Consider the following 19,836-nt stretch of genomic DNA (forward strand, 5'->3'; position numbering starts at 1 on the left):
TCCATTCTCATGGTGAGGCAAAGTGCTTTATGTGTGTGTGTGCATGTCATGAACGGCTATAAAAGGCCTATAATTAAAGAACAAAGCGGGGTTGCTTTGTTCGAGTTGCGGCAGACTGTCACTACTTGTAAATGGAACACAGCCTTCCTACGGCGGACAGCTAATAACAGGAATCGGACGCGGTCCAGCCAAGTCCACAGCAACCACCATAGCAACCGCCTAGCATGACCTTAAAAACATATTCTGTCTTCATAACTATCAAAATCGTGAAATGATTTGCAAAGTGTGAAAGTGTTACAGCTGCAGAGAGCTATGGCTATGGAAGCTGTTTACATAGCTAATAATATACGATGTAACCATGGAGACAGTCAGTCACGTTTTCTACAGTGAATAAGGTGATTGAGTGCACAGCGTCCACACTCTGCAGGGGGTAAAGACATTACTTCAATATTGTTTTATATTGATATATATTTGCCTTCTGTTGACCATCACCTCAGGTTCACCATTATAGTTTCAGCATACAAATGCACACTGTCTAAACACATTCAAAAACTCATGTCTCAGAGATAAGCACAGCTGTTCATGTTTGTCATTAGAGTTTTATTTGTAAGAAAATTATGAACTTCATATTGTGCATTAAATAAAAGAACATTTCACAACTCTGAGTCAACAGAAACAGGTAACAGAAATGTCTCTAATGTGTACAGTGTAGTGTAAGCATTAAAAGATCATAAAGGAAAAACTAACATTTATGTGAAACTAATTGTAATAAAAAATGAGCAGGTGCTTTATAGATTTAAAAGAAAGAATCTGAAAACAACACTTTTTTGGTCTAAGTGATCAAAGTAGAAAACAGAACTGATGTTCAAGAACAAACCGTAGCTGCACTAATATTACACATCTCGATCGTTGTACTGAACAGACATGTTGCTTTTAAAACCACATGCAGTGTGTGACCATGACTGTTCACTGAGACCATGAACGCCACTTCGCTGAAGCATTCTTCTTCTTCTTCTTGCCATTAAATTGGAAGCAGAAGCAGCACGAGCTGATTTGATCTACTGAAAGGAAAAAGCAGAACATCTGAGTTGAAACCAGTCAGCTGAAATCATTAAGACAGGAACAAATTCAATGCAGTGTCTCAAGTGGCTTAGCCTGTTACAACTGTTGATACAACATGTTGATACAAGCTAAATACGGTTAACACACAGTGTCAGGGAGCTCCAGTGTGGGAACTAGTGGGAACATTTAACTTTCATCCATTCATTCATTTAATTCAGGAGGAAGAAATGCCAGGTTGGTGCAGGCTGGTTACATGCATTTGGTCCCATGCTGTCTTTAATTAAATGACTTGGTTCATTTTATGGCTGGGCTGTATGTGGGGTTATATCATGTTATTTGGGCAGGAGTACCTGTCCCCTGTTAGACTTAGAAAGTTTCTCCATAAGTAGAGTTTCTAACTCTTCTAGCACATCTGTGGCTGACAGCTTTTTGGTGGCTCTTTTTACCCCACACTGGTTGTGAGTGTGTAAATAGCCCCACTAGTTATTTTGGGTTGCAGTTAACTAGGGAGGAAGGGGTGGGTATGCCATGATTAGGTGAATAACAATTATATGTGATACATAAATTTCACAATGCATGCATATATCTCTATCAATTAAACCTGGCCTGAGGGCTGCCATTTTTTACATTCAGTTATTTCTCTTAGAAATGTTGGAACTAAATAATGAATGTGTTACAGTTAAAGTGAAACACTGGTCAGTGTAAATGGCTCATTGGGACACAGAAACCTTTAAATTATACCTGATATCTAGTGTCAAACAATATCAAAGCTGTAAAAGATGTTTACAGTCAGAATTTATAAAACTATGATTGTAAATAAATTCAAACAAGTGAGCTTTTCTCTTTGTGCTGAATATCAACACTGTGGTTTCTTAGACTGTAAGCTTTACTTTAGTGCAACCAGTTGCAGAAGCTGCCACTCCAAATGTCTTTTGATAACAAGAAAAAAATACCTTTTCAGTACACGGCCTGAAGTTCTTCTCCGACATCTTCTGCAATCGGCTTTGTCTGCTGGTTTGAAGACAATAAACCACAAAAAAGATGATTTAGTCACTTTGTCTGCGTCATGCAGCTCGAATGTGTCGTGTAACGATGTTGAATAGCCGTCGTTATCCCTCTGCTTTGAGCCTTTTATCAAAAGTTACAGCTAACTTCATGAAGTTGTACAAAAAGGCTTCATTTCGCCGAGACAGTGCGTTTCTGACTATTACATGCATTTGAATGGAGTTCTTGCACGAAACAAAGTATAAGTTTTCATTATGTGAATAACTTGTATTTTACACTGACCCTGGGTCAGTATCAACTTCATGAAGACAGCTGTAACTTTTGATAGAGGACTCACACACACACACATATTTATGGCTTTGCCTTATAGAATTCAGCATCTCCGTGCTGAGGAAATAGGTTTTGCAGCTGTTTGAGCTAAGATTTTCAAGTTATTCACAAATTGAAAACCTATACTTTGTGTCGGGCGAGAACTCCATTCAAATGCATGTAATAGTGAGAAACGCACTAACGTGGTGAAATAAAGCGTTTTTCCATAAACTTCATAAAGACAGCTGTAAATTTTGAGAGAAGACTCACACACACATTGGGGGGATATTGAAGTCTATAAGATAAAGCCATGAATATGTTTGTCTGAGTCTTCTATCAAAAGTTACAGCAAGCTCTATGAAGTTGATGAGAAACGCTTTACTTCGCCAAGACAGTGCGTTTCTCACTGTTACATGCATTTGAATTTAGTTCTTGCCCGACACAAAGTATAGGTTTTAATTTGTGAATAACTTGAAAATCTTAGCTCAAACAGCTGCAAAACCTATTTCCTGAGCACTGAGATGCTGAATTCTACAAGGCAAAGCCATAAATATGTGTGTGTGATTCTTCTATCAACAGTTACAGATGATTTAGTCACTTTGTCTGTGTCATGCAGCTCGAATGTGTCGTGTAACGATGTTGAATAGCCGTCGTTATCCCTCTGCTGCGTCAGTAGGATTGTACTGTACAGCATCTCATTGATATGTGAGGAATGCTAATGTAACACGATAACAGACTTACATCATTAAAATATAAAGTGCAGGAGATATTTAGATATTTTTTATATTTATATTACATTTTATAGCTGACAGATATTACTAAATAGATAGAATTTACTAAATAGCTGGATGAACATGAAAAATATGTCTATAATAACAAATGACCATGAGAGCCAGTAGAATTAATTCAGCTGGACACTCAAAAGACGTCCTTAAATGCTCTTTAAGTGGCAGAACAGATGAACAAACAGTTAATCGCTTACTTGAGATGAAATCTGCTCAGCTACTTTGAAAACAGCTTCTAACTGGTTCCTCCTTTAACAGGATGACTGCTCAGGGGTAAGGCCATCATGCAATCCAGCAACCTTTATGGTTCTGCTTTGATTCACCAGGAACTATTAGGGAAACCTTCCAGCGCCTCCTGTGAAAGACACAGGCATAAACACACAAACATTTATTAACATGTTCCACAGTGTTCCAGTTTGATTTTCTTATCCTGTGGACAACAACGTACATGGATGCAGGTTTATTGTTAACTTTTGTAAGGTTTATTTAATGAACATATCCAGCTGCAGCTCCACTGTGATCCTGAACTGGATAAGCACTTAAGAAAATGTGTCAATAAATGGACAAACATCAACTTACTATATTTATCCAAACAGACGGGACCAATAATGCTTCGCTGAGTTAGAGACTTTAACAGACTCTTCTATGTAAGAATGTCTCGTGCTGATATACCTGCAATACTTGACAACAAAGGTTTTTCAGACTACATGTAGCTGTCCTCTATGTCAGCTAACACATTTACATTTATGTCACACTTATTTCTGCTTTCCCATTTTATAATTATTACTTACATTTTGATTAGATACCTTGAGTTTGTAAATGATCAGATTACATAATTGGAATACAATGTATCCAATTCAGGGTTGCGGGAGGATGAAGCCTATCCCAGCTGATACAGGACAAAGACAGGCTGCCAGTTTATTGCAGGGCTAATACAATATGTGTAACAGAAAATCCACTTAAATGTTTGATATTTCTTATAATAATCATAATTATGACTATTATTTAAAGGTTTCTTCATAAATACATTTTGATTTTTTATAACCCCCAAAATATAAACCTGAGCTGTTTCAGATTCTGACCTCTGACCTCAGTGACCTGGCTGTGTCCTCACTGCAGCTCCCTCTTGGAAGTACGTCTGCTTCTTGTCTTCCCCCAGTGTTGACCGCCTGATATCAAGATATCACGTACTGTAACTGAGGAACAAAAAAGGACAAACACTTGCATTCATTTAAAAGTACATTCATACAGAGATAATCTATGGAAACACACTAGTTCACAGTTTGGGAGGAACCAGTTCCTGTGAAACATTTCTGTATATGAACATCATGTGGAGAATGAATGAAATGAGTTCTTCAGGTGACTCAGCAGTCCCACACTGACAAATGAAATCTAGTTAAACTATTAAGCATATTTGCTCTTCTGAAATCTGTGTTAAACAACAACAAACATAAATTAGTAACAAAAACTACAGCTGAGTATAGGCTTTACAAACCACCAGCAGCCATAATGCTAAATTTTAATCTTCAAATGTTTCTGAGCTGTCTTCAACCTGCTTTTAGCACATTAAAGTCTCAATAAATAAAGTCAATGCAGACTCAATCCTAAATGTTCAGCACACAGAGACACAGAGGTACTGTTTAAAGTTTAGTGTTAACTTGAGTCACTGATCATTTGCAGTATTACAGAGTCTGGCAGTCTTTGCATGATGTCCACGTCACTGTAAGTTTCTAGCTGACTCTCAGGTGTGCCAGCAGGAAAGAGTAATAATAACCTGCATCCTGAGGTTTGTCATGCAGGATTAAAGGAGCCAAGCTTTGTTCACACAGCTAGGATTGTATTTTACACTGACCCTGGGTCAGTATCAACTTCAAGAAGACAGCTGTAACTGTTGATAGAAGAATCACACACACATATTTATGGCTTTGCCTTATAGAATTCAGCATCTCAGTGCTCAGGAAATAGGTTTTGCAGCTGTTTGAGCTAAGATTTTCAAGTTATTCACAAATTAAAACCTATACTTTGTGTCGGGCAAGAACTAAATTCAAATGCATGTAACAGTGAGAAACGCACTGTCTTGGCGAAGTAAAGCGTTTCTCATCAACTTCATAGAGCTTGCTGTAACTTTTGATAGAAGACTCAGACAAACATATTCATGGCTTTATCTTATAGACTTCAATATCCCCCCAATGTGTGTGTGAGTCTTCTCTCAAAATTTACAGCTGTCTTTATGAAGTTTATGGAAAAACGCTTTATTTCACCACGTTAGTGCGTTTCTCACTATTACATGCATTTGAATGGAGTTCTCGCCCGACACAAAGTATAGGTTTTCAATTTGTGAATAACTTGAAAATCTTAGCTCAAACAGCTGCAAAACCTATTTCCTCAGCACGGAGATGCTGAATTCTATAAGGCAAAGCCATAAATATGTGTGTGTGTGTGAGTCCTCTATCAAAAGTTACAGCTGTCTTCATGAAGTTGATACTGACCCAGGGTCAGTGTAAAATACAAGTTATTCACATAATGAAAACTTATACTTTGTTTCGTGCAAGAACTCCATTCAAATGCATGTAATAGTCAGAAACGCACTGTCTTGGCGAAATGAAGCCTTTTTGTACAACTTCATGAAGTTAGCTGTAACTTTTGATAAAAGGCTCAAAGCAGAGGGATAACGACGGCTATTCAACATCGTTACACGACACATTCGAGCTGCATGACGCAGACAAAGTGACTAAATCATCTTTTTTGTGGTTTATTGTCTTCAAACCAGCAGACAAAGCCGATTGCAGAAGATGTCGGAGAAGAACTTCAGGCCGTGTACTGAAAAGGTATTTTTTTCTTGTTATCAAAAGACATTTGGAGTGGCAGCTTCTGCAACTGGTTGCACTAAAGTAAAGCTTACAGTCTAAGAAACCACAGTGTTGATATTCAGCACAAAGAGAAAAGCTCACTTGTTTGAATTTATTTACAATCATAGTTTTATCAATTCTGAATGTAAACATCTTTTACAGCTTTGATATTGTTTGACACTAGATATCAGGTATAATTTAAAGGTTTCTGTGTCCCAATGAGCCATTTACACTGACCAGTGTTTCACTTTAACTGTAACACATTCATTATTTAGTTCCAACATTTCTAAGAGAAATAACTGAATGTAAAAAATGGCAGCCCTCAGGCCAGGTTTAATTGATAGAGATATATGCATGCATTGTGAAATTTATGTATCACATATAATTGTTATTCACCTAATCATGGCATACCCACCCCTTCCTCCCTAGTTAACTGCAACCCAAAATAACTAGTGGGGCTATTTACACACTCACAACCAGTGTGGGGTAAAAAGAGCCACCAAAAAGTTGTCAGCCACAGATGTGCTAGAAGAGTTAGAAACTCTACTTATGGAGAAACTTTCTAAGTCTAACAGGGGACAGGTACTCCTGCCCAAATAACATGATATAACCCCACATACAGCCCAGCCATAAAATGAACCAAGTCATTTAATTAAAGACAGCATGGGACCAAATGCATGTAACCAGCCTGCACCAACCTGGCATTTCTTCCTCCTGAATTAAATGAATGAATGGATGAAAGTTAAATGACTACAAACCTAAAGCCACTAGTTCCCACACTGGAGCTCCCTGACACTGTGTGTTAACCGTATTTAACTTGTATCAACAGTTGTAACAGGCTAAGCCACTTGAGACACTGCATTGAATTTGTTCCTGTCTTAATGATTTCAGCTGACTGGTTTCAACTCAGATGTTCTGCTTTTTCCTTTCAGTAGATCAAATCAGCTCGTGCTGCTTCTGCTTCCAATTTAATGGCAAGAAGAAGAAGAAGAATGCCTCAGCGAAGTGGCGTTCATGGTCTCAGTGAACAGTCATGGTCACACACTGCATGTGGTTTTAAAAGCAACATGTCTGTTCAGTACAACGATCGAGATGTGTAATATTAGTGCAGCTACGGTTTGTTCTTGAACATCAGTTCTGTTTTCTACTTTGATCACTTAGACCAAAAAAGTGTTGTTTTCAGATTCTTTCTTTTAAATCTATAAAGCACCTGCTCATTTTTTATTACAATTAGTTTCACATAAATGTTAGTTTTTCCTTTATGATCTTTTAATGCTTCACTACACTGTACACATTAGAGACATTTCTGTTACCTGTTTCTGTTGACTCAGAGTTGTGAAATGTTCTTTTATTTAATGCACAATATGAAGTTCATAATTTTCTTACAAATAAAACTCTAATGACAAACATGAACAGCTGTGCTTATTTCTGAGACATGAGTTTTTGAATGTGTTTAGACAGTGTGCATCTATAATCTGAAACTGTAATGGTGAACCTGAGGTGATGGTCAACAGAAGGCTAATATATATCAATATAAAACAATATTGAAGTAATGTCTTTACCCCCTGCAGAGTGTGGACGCTGTGCACTCAATCACCTTATTCACTGTAGTAAACATGCACCGCTAGCTCAAGTGACTGACTGTCTCCATGGTTACATCGTATATTATTAGCTATGTAAACAGCTTCCATAGATACCGCCATAGCTCTCTGCAGCTGTAACACTTTCACACTTTGCAAATCATTTCACGATTTTGATAGTTATGAAGACAGAATATGTTTTTAAGGTCATGCTAGGCGGTTGCTATGGTGGTTGCTGTGGACTTGGCTGGACCGCGTCCGATTCCTGTTATTAGCTGTCCGCCGTAGGAAGGCTGCGTTCCATTTACAAATAGTGACAGTCTGCCGCAACTCGAACTCAAACCCCGCTTTGTTCTTTAATTATAGGCCTTTTATAGCCGTTCATGACACGCACACACACACATAAAGCACTTTGCCTCACCATGAGAATGGAACTTTACCTAAGCTAACCTTTAAAATATCTGATATAGGATAGAAAAAATGAAGCAACCAGAGATTTAATGATGAAGACTCTGGGTTCTGTAGTGACCTGAATGACTCTTTGCATACAATTTATTGAAGAGGACTTTAGAATGCACTTTACATTTAGACTGTTGCTGTTTAATTTTTTACATTGTTGCGGTGTTATGTCATGAATAAAGTTCACCTGCTGGGGGTTTGATGGATCAGATCATCATAATCAATGGGTCCTGAGGTGGGCGGGACTGTCTCTGGTGATGTCACCATGAAGGAACAGCATCTGGCACGTGTTGCTGAAACATCCCAGTACACTGGTGTAGTTTCCTCTCCAGCTGTTTGACATTTGACACTTCAACATTAAGGGGAAGAAGAAGAAACAGTGTTAGGTCAGGTGACCACATGGTTTCTAAAGTAACTGACAGGAAGTAACCAGGCCGTTAGAAATGGATGGCATGTGTTTAGAGTTACTGGAGTTGGGTAACTCTACTTACCAAAAGCAGAAGCACACAGATGAAGGATCAGATGCTGAATGTTGCAGGAACATGCTCGTGCGGTGGTCATTCAGTGCTGCTCCGGCAGGTTAGACAGTCCAAGACTGATATACTGCCCATCTGAGAGTTTGAAAACACACATGCAAAGATTTATTTTGTATTACAGTCAAAGTTGGATGTTCATTTTTGTCCTTTAAAAATGTTTGTGTATTTGAAAGCGCTAACATTTAAGGATGACTTGGATCGTCTCCTTTAAAGGGGAGACAAGTGTATCCACTGATCCACGTCACTTTACCTGGATGATGACTCCTCTCCCCCTCACTCAGAATCGCTCCTAATATAACCAAGCAAATAAATAATATTGAAGATTTACTTACATCATTACAAAAACAGGAAAAACATCTCCCTTTGATTCTATTTCTCCATTCCTGCTGAACATCAGGCAACAAATATCTCAATAAATCACAGTAAAATGTAAAGCACATGTTTTCTCTGCTTTGTCTAACCTCTGCAGAGCCTCTGTCAAGAAAAACATATCTGTAAGCATAAAACAAATATACATTTCATAACACGTCACTGGACAAACCTCGGTCAGTTGATTTCCTCTGTGCAGTGCAGACGAACATCAGTCAGCAAGTCAAGGTGGTGAGATGGACTGGTGTCCTTTGTGACTCTGCTGGTTCTTCTGAGGAAATACCACCGTCTCTCCACACCGTCACCATCTGTGAGCACAAACTGCTGCTCTGCTCTGCCAGCATGTAGGAAATCACATATCACACACACAGGGGTGAAGAAACATTAGAACTCAACTTTGGATACTTTAGATCTAAACAGATCAAAGTAGCTCTTAGCTTCAACAATCAGTGAACAGACAAACAATGATACCATACTGATTCTGTATGAATACAATATGGTATTTTCAATACAGGTGTCAAATTAATTTACTAAAACTAATACAGATATATGTTGTTGTTTTTTTTTTTTGATAAATTCGTTTGCTAAATTATAAGAATATATATTTTTTCATTTAACAATTGCAACTGAAAGAAATTAAATATTGAACAAAAATATATTGTCACATTCTGAGCATGCTCAGCATGCTGACAGACTTGAAGTTGCTACAGATTTTAAGAAGTGATAATTATAGGGAAAAAACTTCTCTTTTTCATCCGTTTAATCAAACATTTGATGCCTTAGATGTCTCAGTCCTATAGCATTCTGCAACTACAACTAAGCTGAAGCTTGGATTTGGCTGCAGGTGCCCTGTACATCCTTCTCAACATGTGGGTACCATTTAATCACACTTCTTCCTGAGCTTTGCTTCATCACAAGACCAAAGGTGGCATCCCGTGTCACGGTCATATCATCATCCAGAAGAAACATTTGAAGAAACATCATGGAGAAGAAACATTTACGCGCCTCCCGGTTTTGTTTTCTGATCCTGCAAAAAGACTTGAGGACAACAAAGCCCAGAGAACACGAGATACACAAAATCCAACATTCAGACTCAACAGCCTCCATAAATGAAGAGCACCAGGTTGGTTCAGTTATAGTAGATGTCATGGAATTTTTTAAATAAAGTCTGCAACACAGAAAGAGCTGTGATCATGCTATTTATTACTGTGCACAGGAGAGCAAACACACATCAAACATCACAGTTCAGTCATGTCAGCTCTGCCACTTCACGTGTCTCGCTATGAAACCTAACGGATCAATGGTTATGCTGTTTTGTGCCCTTGACGTTATCAGCACCTGTAAAGGGAGTTGTTTTCTCAAACTGCTGAAGTAAGTTCATCTAGTTTTAGAAACTTTCATTGAACAGTCTATAACAGTGTCACAACTAAGCATATGCATAAGCACTTAAATGCTTTAAATGAGAATAACATAAAATTTCTATTACAGGAGCTAGAGCCTGTCCCAGTAGTCATAGGTAGAGCACACCTGGACAGGTCACCAGTCTGTCAGAGGACTAACACAGATGCAGCCTGACTCAATCCTAAATGTTCAGCACACAGAGACACAGAGGTACCGTTTAAAGTTTAGTTAGTAGTTAACTTGAGTCACTGATCATTTGCAGTATTACAGAGTCTGGCAGTCTTTGCATGATGTCCACGTCACTGTAAGTTTCTAGCTGACTCTCAGGTGTGACAGGTGTGCCAGCAGGAAAGAGTAATAATAGCCTGCATCCTGAGGTTTTTCATGCAGGATTAAAGGAGCCAGGCTTTGTTCACACAGCTAGGATTGTATTTTACACTGACCCTGGGTCAGTATAAGTATCATACAGTTTAAACGAAGCACTGAAACTTGCACATATTTATTACAGATGCACTGAAGGTAATCGAGATATTTGCTGTCAGTCTGTGGCTGCGATTAAACACTTTACTGGAAACTTTATTAACTAGTAACTTCGTCAGTCATGACAGAAGCTAATATTTCTGTGCTAACATCGTTTAAACAGTAACAGCTTTACTCCAATATAAGCTAACGTTTACACCGTAACTTTAAGCTAGCACCATAAAGACGATAAAACACGTAATAACATCTACAAATGCATCTTAAAGCTGTTATATTAGCACTCGGTGTATTACTAACATAACCACATTAACATTATTGACACTCGCTGGTCTGACTTTTAATAGTCATTCTATAAATGCTGTCCGTTTAAACGGTCTTACCTGTACACACTGCTGTATCCACCGGATTGCAGCCAGAGTGGATTCTGGAGTCTTCCCACGCTCCTGTTAGTGATCCTCCATCTGGATGGATGATAACAACCTTCTGAACAATCTAGCAGGAGATGGTCCATATCTAGGGGATATGGACTGATTACAGCCAAAGCGGGTGAATAAAGTCACCCAGTCGCTAGCTGTGCGATTACCCAGCATACACCAGCACAATATTAGGCACAGCACCACCATAGACATTTTCAGTGGTTTTGAATGCAGGACATGGTTATCTTACCTTGTAAAATGCATGACAATAAAACAGCTAACCACCATAAAATGGTATTGTGTATGTATGTATGTGCATGTGTGTGTGTGTGTGTGAGAGAGAGAGAGAGAGAGAGAGAGAGAAAGAGAGAGGGGGGGGGGAGAGAGATCAAAGGCGTGCGCTTATGTTTTTTCTTGATCAAGAGTGTGCCTCCTCTCTCTTATTGGATGTATGGTATAGCATGTTTATTCAGGTGCACCTTTGAAGTCTATGAGAATACTTTGCAGCCTGGTCTGAGTGGTCATTTCTGCACAGACACAATGAAGCGTGCACTCAGTTTAGAGGAGGCTGTTGCTGCAGTTTTGCACTCTCCACAAGCAGTGGAGATACTTCTGACAGCGAAGAAGAATTTTTGCCAGGCACTGAGGAGCTTTGCAGCTCATGTGAGGAGGAGGAGAAGGAGAAGGAGGAAGAAGAGCAGGAGGAAGAGACAAGACTGGAGGATGGCCAGTGGAGATCTAAAAATGGAGAAATCATGTGGCAACCCACACGCGAAGAGGTCCTGCCATTTTTTCCTCCCCCCATTTTAACCCCAGGACCAACCCATTATGCAATTCGTATAGGATCAGCAGCCCTGTGAGCACTTTCCATCTTTTTTTGCAGAGGACATTATGCAGCTAATCCTGCATTTCACCAACCTGCAGGGGCAACAGGTCAGTAAAAGACTGGAAGGACATAGATGAGGCTTACATGGGGCTTGTGATGCTGGCTGGCCTGTACAGGTCTCAACATGAAACGACAACAAGCCTGTGAAATGGGGAGACAGGGCTCTTCTGTTTCATGCTACCATGTCAAAAAAAAAAAAAAAAAGATTTGAGCAAATTAATCGGGCAGTAAGATTCGATGATCGTCTCTCCCGTCCAGGTCGCTACAGGGGGGGCAAGGCTGTGGTTTCCTACATCCCCAAGCAAAGAAAAAAGGTTGTCTTATTGAGCACCGGGCACCGTGAGCTACAAGTCCAGGACTCTGGGAAGAGAAAGCCCCACATCATCCTGGATTATAACAAATGCAAAGGGACTGTGGATCATTTGGACCAGGTAAGCACAATTATAAGTAATTTATTTGCCAAATTGTTCACCGTTTCTCATTGTTATAACTGATAAAGTCATATAATGTGATTATAATAGTGTTGATATGAGATGATAGTTTTAGACTATGATAGTTTTGATAGTTACAGTAAGGAGGGGGGGGGGGGGGGGGGGGGGTCCAGTTTGACGCCCACAGGCAGGAAGAATCTCTTGCTTATGGCTGTATAAATCTGTTCATGTCACCTGATCATTTCTTTTTGTTTTGCAGGTTTGTGGCAACTACTCCTGCCGTAGAAGGACACGTAGGTGGCCCATGTGTCTGTTCTACCACATGATCGAGGTGAGCTGCTATAATGCTTTCATTCAAGACAGCTGTAACTTTTGATAGAAGACGCATATAAACATATTTATGGCTTTATCTTATAAAGTTCGATATCCCCGTGTTGAGCAAACAGGTTTTGCAGCTGTTTGATCTAAGATTTTCAAGTTATTCACAAAATGAAGTTATTCACAAAATGAATACCTATACAGCCGCGACCGCTGTCAGGCTACTCGCTCGTTGCACACACTCTCTCTCTCCCCTCTGGAGCTGTCAGAGCGGCTTTTTGAACGTGGTCACCTGTTCCATGGTCCAATCAGCTGCTCACTACTCTTCATTAGGGGAGGAACCTGTAAAGTGTCTTAAACACAGTAAAGAGACACATGTCTCGCATGTAATAGTCAGAAACGCACTATCTTTGCAAAATAAAGCCTTTTTGTACAACTTCATGAAGTTAGCTATAACTTTTGATAGAAGATTCAGATTTACGTAGTTATGGCTTTATCTTATAATATTCAGTATCCCCGTGTTGAGCAAACAGGTTTGAGCTAAGATTTTCGAGTTATTCACATAATGAAAACCTATACTTTGTTTCGTGCGAGAACTGCATTCAAATGCATGTAATAGTCAGAAACGCACTGTCTCGGCGAAATAAAGTGTTTTTGTACAGCTTCATGAAGACAGCTGTAACTTTTGATAGAAGGCTCAGATTTACGTATTTATGGTTTTATCTTATAGAACTCAATATCCCCGTGCTGGGCAAACAGAACAGGTTTTGCAGCCGTTTGAGCTAAGATTTTAAAATTATTCACATAATGAAAACCTATACTTTGTTTCAGGCGAGTTTCCCATTCAAATGCATGTAACAGTGAGAAACGCATTGTCTTGGCGAAAGAAAGCGTTTTTGAACAACTTCATATAAATCGCTGTAACTTTTGATAGAAGACTTAGACAAACATGTTTATGGCTTTATCTTATAGAACTCAATATCCCCATGCTGGGCAAACAGAACAGGTTTTGCAGCCGTTTGAGCTAAGATTTAAAAATTATTCACATAATGAAAACCTATACTTTGTTTCAGGCGAGTTTCCCATTCAAATGCATGTAACAGTGACAAACGCATTGTCTTGGCGAAATAAAGCGTTTTTGAACAACTTCATATAAATCGCTGTAACTTTTGATAGAAGACTCAGACAAACATGTTTATGGCTTTATCTTATAGAACTCAATATCCCTGTGCTGGGCAAACAGGTTTTGCAGCCGTTTGAGCTAAGATTTTAAAATTATTCACACAATGAAAACCTATACTTTGTTTCAGGCGAGTTTCCCATTCAAATGCATGTAACAGTGAGAAACGCACTGTCTTGGCGAAATAAAGCGTTTTTGTACAACTTCATATAAATAGCTGTAACTTTTGATAGAAGACTCAGACAAACATGTTTATGGCTTTATCTTATAGAACTCAATATCCCCGTGCTGGGCAAACAGAACAGGTTTTGCAGCCGTCTGAGCTAAGATTTTAAAATTATTCACATAATGAAAACCTATACTTTGTTTCGGTCGAGTTCCCCATTCAAATGCATGTAACAGTGACAAACGCACTGTCTTGGCGAAATAAAGCGTTTTTGTACAACTTCATATAAATAGCTGTAACTTTTGATAGAAGACTCAGACAAACATGTTTATGGCTTTATCTTATAGAACTCAAGGTCCCCGTGCTGGGAAAACAGGCTTTGCAGCTGTTTGAGCTAAGATTTTCAAGTTATACACATAATGAAAACCTATACTTTGTTTCGGTCGAGTTCCCATTCAAATGCATGTAACAGTGAGAAACGCACTGTCTTGGCGACAGAAAGCGTTTTTGTACAACTTCATATAAATAGCTGTAACTTTTGATAGAAGACTCGGATACACATGTTTATGGCTTTATCTTATAGAACTCAAGGTCCCCGTGCTGGGAAAACAGAACAGGTGTTGCAGCTGTGTGAGCTAAGATTTCTAAGTTATACACATAATGAAAACCTATACTTTGTTTCGGTCGAGTTCCCCATTCAAATGCATGTAACAGTGACAAACGCACTGTCTTGGCGAAATAAACCGTTTTTGTACAACTTCATATAAATAGCTGTAACTTTTGATAGAAGACTCGGATACACATGTTTATGGCTTTATCTTATAGAACTCAAGGTCCCCGTGCTGGGAAAACAGGATTTGCAGCTGTTTGAGCTAAGATGTCCAAGTAATACATATAATGAAAACCTATACTTTGTTTTGGTCAAATTCCCCATTCAAATGCATGTAACAGTGACAAACGCACTGTCTTGGCGAAATAAAGCGTTTTTGTACAACTTCATATAAATAGCTGTAACTTTTGATAGAAGACTCAGACAAACATGTTTATGGCTTTATCTTATAGAACTCAAGGTCCCCGTGCTGGGAAAACAGGATTTGCAGCTGTGTGAGCTAAGATTTCCAAGTTATACACATAATGAAAACCTATACTTTGTTTCGGTCGAGTTCCCCATTCAAATGCATGTAACAGTGAGAAACGCACTGTCTTGGCGAAATAAAGCGTTTTTGTACAACTTGATATAAATAGCTGTAACTTTTGATAGAAGACTCGGATACACATGTTTATGGCTTTATCTTATAGAACTCAAGGTCCCCGTGCTGGGAAAACAGGCTTTGCAGCTGTTTGAGCTAAGATGTCCAAGTTATTCACATAATGAAAACCTATACTTTGTTTCGGTCGAGTTCCCCATTCAAATGCATGTAACAGTGAGAAACACACTGTCTTGGCGAAATAAAGCGTTTTTGTACAACTTCATATAAATAGCTGTAACTTTTGATAGAAGACTCAGACAAACATGTTTATGGCTTTATCTTATAGAACTCAAGGTCCCCGTGCTGGGAAAACAGGTTTTGCAGCTGTTTGAGCTAAGATTTCCAAGTTATACACATAATGAAAACCTATACTTTGTTTCGGTCGAGTTCCCCATTCAAATGCATGTAACAGTGACAAACGCACTGTCTTGGCGAAATAAACCGTTTTTGTACAACTTCATATAAATAGCTGTAACTTTTGATAGAAGACTCGGATACACATGTTTATGGCTTTATCTTATAGAACTCAAGGTCCCCGTGCTGGGAAAACAGGATTTGCAGCTGTTTGAGCTAAGATGTCCAAGTTATACATATAATGAAAACCTATACTTTGTTTTGGTCAAATTCCCCATTCAAATGCATGTAACAGTGACAAACGCACTGTCTTGGCGAAATAAAGCGTTTTTGTACAACTTCATATAAATAGCTGTAACTTTTGATAGAAGACTCAGACAAACATGTTTATGGCTTTATCTTATAGAACTCAAGGTCCCCGTGCTGGGAAAACAGGATTTGCAGCTGTGTGAGCTAAGATTTCCAAGTTATACACATAATGAAAACCTATACTTTGTTTCGGTCGAGTTCCCCATTCAAATGCATGTAACAGTGAGAAACGCACTGTCTTGGCGAAATAAAGCGTTTTTGTACAACTTCATATAAATAGCTGTAACTTTTGATAGAAGACTCGGATACACATGTTTATGGCTTTATCTTATAGAACTCAATATCCCCGTGCTGGGAAAACAGGCTTTGCAGCTGTTTGAGCTAAGATGTCCAAGTTATACACATAATGAAAACCTATACTTTGTTTCGGTCGAGTTCCCCATTCAAATGCATGTAACAGTGACAAACGCACTGTCTTGGCGAAAGAAAGCGTTTTTGTACAACTTGATATAAATAGCTGTAACTTTTGATAGAAGACTCAGACAAACATGTTTATGGCTTTATCTTATAGAACTCAAGGTCCCCGTGCTAGGAAAACAGGTTTTTCAGCTGTTTGAGCTAAGATTTACAAGTTATACACATAATGAAAACCTATACTTTGTTTCGGTCGAGTTCCCCATTCAAATGCATGTAACAGTGACAAACGCACTGTCTTGGCGAAAGAAAGCGTTTTTGTACAACTTCATATAAATCGCTGTAACTTTTGATAGAAGACTCGGATACACATGTTTATGGCTTTATCTTATAGAACTCAAGGTCCCCGTGCTGGGAAAACAGGTTTCGCAGCTGTTTGAGCTAAGATTTTCAAGTTATACACATAATGAAAACCTATACTTTGTTTCGGTCGAGTTCCCCATTCAAATGCATGTAACAGTGAGAAACGCACTGTCTTGGCGAAAGAAAGCGTTTTTGTACAACTTCATATAAATAGCTGTAACTTTTGATAGAAGACTCAGACAAACATGTTTATGGCTTTATCTTATAGAACTCAAGGTCCCCGTGCTGGGAAAACAGGATTTGCAGCTGTGTGAGCTAAGATGTCCAAGTTATACACATAATGAAAACCTATACTTTGTTTCGGTCAAGTTCCCCATTCAAATGCATGTAACAGTGACAAACGCACTGTCTTGGCGAAAGAAAGCGTTTTTGTACAACTTCATATAAATAGCTGTAACTTTTGATAGAAGACTCAGACAAACATGTTTATGGCTTTATCTTATAGAACTCAAGGTCCCCGTGCTGGGAAAACAGGATTTGCAGCTGTTTGAGCTAAGATGTCCAAGTTATACACATAATGAAAACCTATACTTTGTTTCGGTCGAGTTCCCCATTCAAATGCATGTAACAGTGACAAACGCACTGTCTTGGCGAAAGAAAGCGTTTTTGTACAACTTCATATAAATAGCTGTAACTTTTGATAGAAGACTCAGACAAACATGTTTATGGCTTTATCTTATAGAACTCAAGGTCCCCGTGCTGGGAAAACAGGATTTGCAGCTGTGTGAGCTAAGATTTCCAAGTTATACACATAATGAAAACCTATACTTTGTTTCGGTCGAGTTCCCCATTCAAATGCATGTAACAGTGAGAAACGCACTGTCTTGGCGAAATAAAGCGTTTTTGTACAACTTCATATAAATAGCTGTAACTTTTGATAGAAGACTCGGATACACATGTTTATGGCTTTATCTTATAGAACTCAATATCCCCGTGCTGGGAAAACAGGCTTTGCAGCTGTTTGAGCTAAGATGTCCAAGTTATACACATAATGAAAACCTATACTTTGTTTCGGTCGAGTTCCCCATTCAAATGCATGTAACAGTGACAAACGCACTGTCTTGGCGAAAGAAAGCGTTTTTGTACAACTTGATATAAATAGCTGTAACTTTTGATAGAAGACTCAGACAAACATGTTTATGGCTTTATCTTATAGAACTCAAGGTCCCCGTGCTAGGAAAACAGGTTTTTCAGCTGTTTGAGCTAAGATTTACAAGTTATACACATAATGAAAACCTATACTTTGTTTCGGTCGAGTTCCCCATTCAAATGCATGTAACAGTGACAAACGCACTGTCTTGGCGAAAGAAAGCGTTTTTGTACAACTTCATATAAATCGCTGTAACTTTTGATAGAAGACTCGGATACACATGTTTATGGCTTTATCTTATAGAACTCAAGGTCCCCGTGCTGGGAAAACAGGTTTCGCAGCTGTTTGAGCTAAGATTTTCAAGTTATACACATAATGAAAACCTATACTTTGTTTCGGTCGAGTTCCCCATTCAAATGCATGTAACAGTGAGAAACGCACTGTCTTGGCGAAAGAAAGCGTTTTTGTACAACTTCATATAAATAGCTGTAACTTTTGATAGAAGACTCAGACAAACATGTTTATGGCTTTATCTTATAGAACTCAAGGTCCCCGTGCTGGGAAAACAGGATTTGCAGCTGTGTGAGCTAAGATGTCCAAGTTATACACATAATGAAAACCTATACTTTGTTTCGGTCAAGTTCCCCATTCAAATGCATGTAACAGTGACAAACGCACTGTCTTGGCGAAAGAAAGCGTTTTTGTACAACTTCATATAAATAGCTGTAACTTTTGATAGAAGACTCAGACAAACATGTTTATGGCTTTATCTTATAGAACTCAAGGTCCCCGTGCTGGGAAAACAGGATTTGCAGCTGTTTGAGCTAAGATGTCCAAGTTATACACATAATGAAAACCTATACTTTGTTTCGGTCGAGTTCCCCATTCAAATGCATGTAACAGTGACAAACGCACTGTCTTGGCGAAAGAAAGCGTTTTTGTACAACTTCATATAAATAGCTGTAACTTTTGATAGAAGACTCAGACAAACATGTTTATGGCTTTATCTTATAGAACTCAAGGTCCCCGTGCTGGGAAAACAGGTTTTGCAGCTGTTTGAGCTAAGATTTACAAGTTATACACATAATGAAAACCTATACTTTGTTTCGGTCGAGTTCCCCATTCAAATGCATGTAACAGTGACAAACGCACTGTCTTGGCGAAATAAAGCGTTTTTGTACAACTTGATATAAATAGCTGTAACTTTTGATAGAAGACTCGGATACACATGTTTATGGCTTTATCTTATAGAACTCAAGGTCCCCGTGCTGGGAAAACAGGATTTGCAGCTGTTTGAGCTAAGATGTCCAAGTTATACACATAATGAAAACCTATACTTTGTTTCGGTCGAGTTCCCCATTCAAATGCATGTAACAGTGACAAACGCACTGTCTTGGCGAAAGAAAGCGTGTTTGTACAACTTCATATAAATAGCTGTAACTTTTGATAGAAGACTCAGACAAACATGTTTATGGCTTTATCTTATAGAACTCAATATCCCCGTGCTGGGAAAACAGGATTTGCAGCTGTTTGAGCTAAGATGTCCAAGTTATACACATAATGAAAACCTATACTTTGTTTCGGTCGAGTTCCCCATTCAAATGCATGTAACAGTGACAAACGCACTGTCTTGGCGAAATAAAGCGTTTTTGTACAACTTCATATAAATCGCTGTAACTTTTGATAGAAGACTCGGATACACAAGTTTATGGCTTTATCTTATAGAACTCAAGGTCCCCGTGCTGGGAAAACAGGTTTTGCAGC

At 38.7% G+C, this 19,836-nt stretch overlaps 2 long non-coding RNA genes across 9 annotated transcripts; both read right to left on the reverse strand.

The window, feature by feature from the left end:
• Positions 1–585: 585 nt before the first annotated feature.
• LOC146701190 (uncharacterized) lies at positions 586–2,337 on the reverse strand. Its single transcript, XR_014922361.1, has 2 exons — positions 2,016–2,337; positions 586–1,061 (listed from the first exon to the last, which is right to left on the reverse strand). It is a non-coding gene; the product is annotated as an uncharacterized LOC146701190 (long non-coding RNA).
• Positions 2,338–2,977: 640 nt separating this feature from the next.
• Positions 2,978–11,583, reverse strand: LOC146701191 (uncharacterized). Of its 8 annotated transcripts, none has more exons than XR_014922144.1 (7): positions 11,502–11,583; positions 9,127–11,296; positions 8,766–8,874; positions 8,541–8,660; positions 8,237–8,398; positions 4,244–4,357; positions 2,978–3,516 (listed from the first exon to the last, which is right to left on the reverse strand). It is a non-coding gene; the product is annotated as an uncharacterized LOC146701191 (long non-coding RNA). The 8 variants fall into 8 exon arrangements; XR_014922145.1 differs by having other exon boundaries at positions 9,127–9,992; positions 11,216–11,583; XR_014922148.1 differs by having other exon boundaries at positions 3,195–3,516; positions 9,127–9,283; positions 9,832–11,579.
• Positions 11,584–19,836: the final 8,253 nt, after the last annotated feature.

The sequence above is a fragment of the Copadichromis virginalis genome, linkage group LG9, assembly GCF_057382275.1.
Source record: "Copadichromis virginalis isolate Kocher_CV1m ecotype Utaka linkage group LG9, C_Virginalis_male_GT1.1, whole genome shotgun sequence".
Taxonomy (NCBI): Eukaryota; Metazoa; Chordata; class Actinopteri; order Cichliformes; family Cichlidae; genus Copadichromis; species Copadichromis virginalis.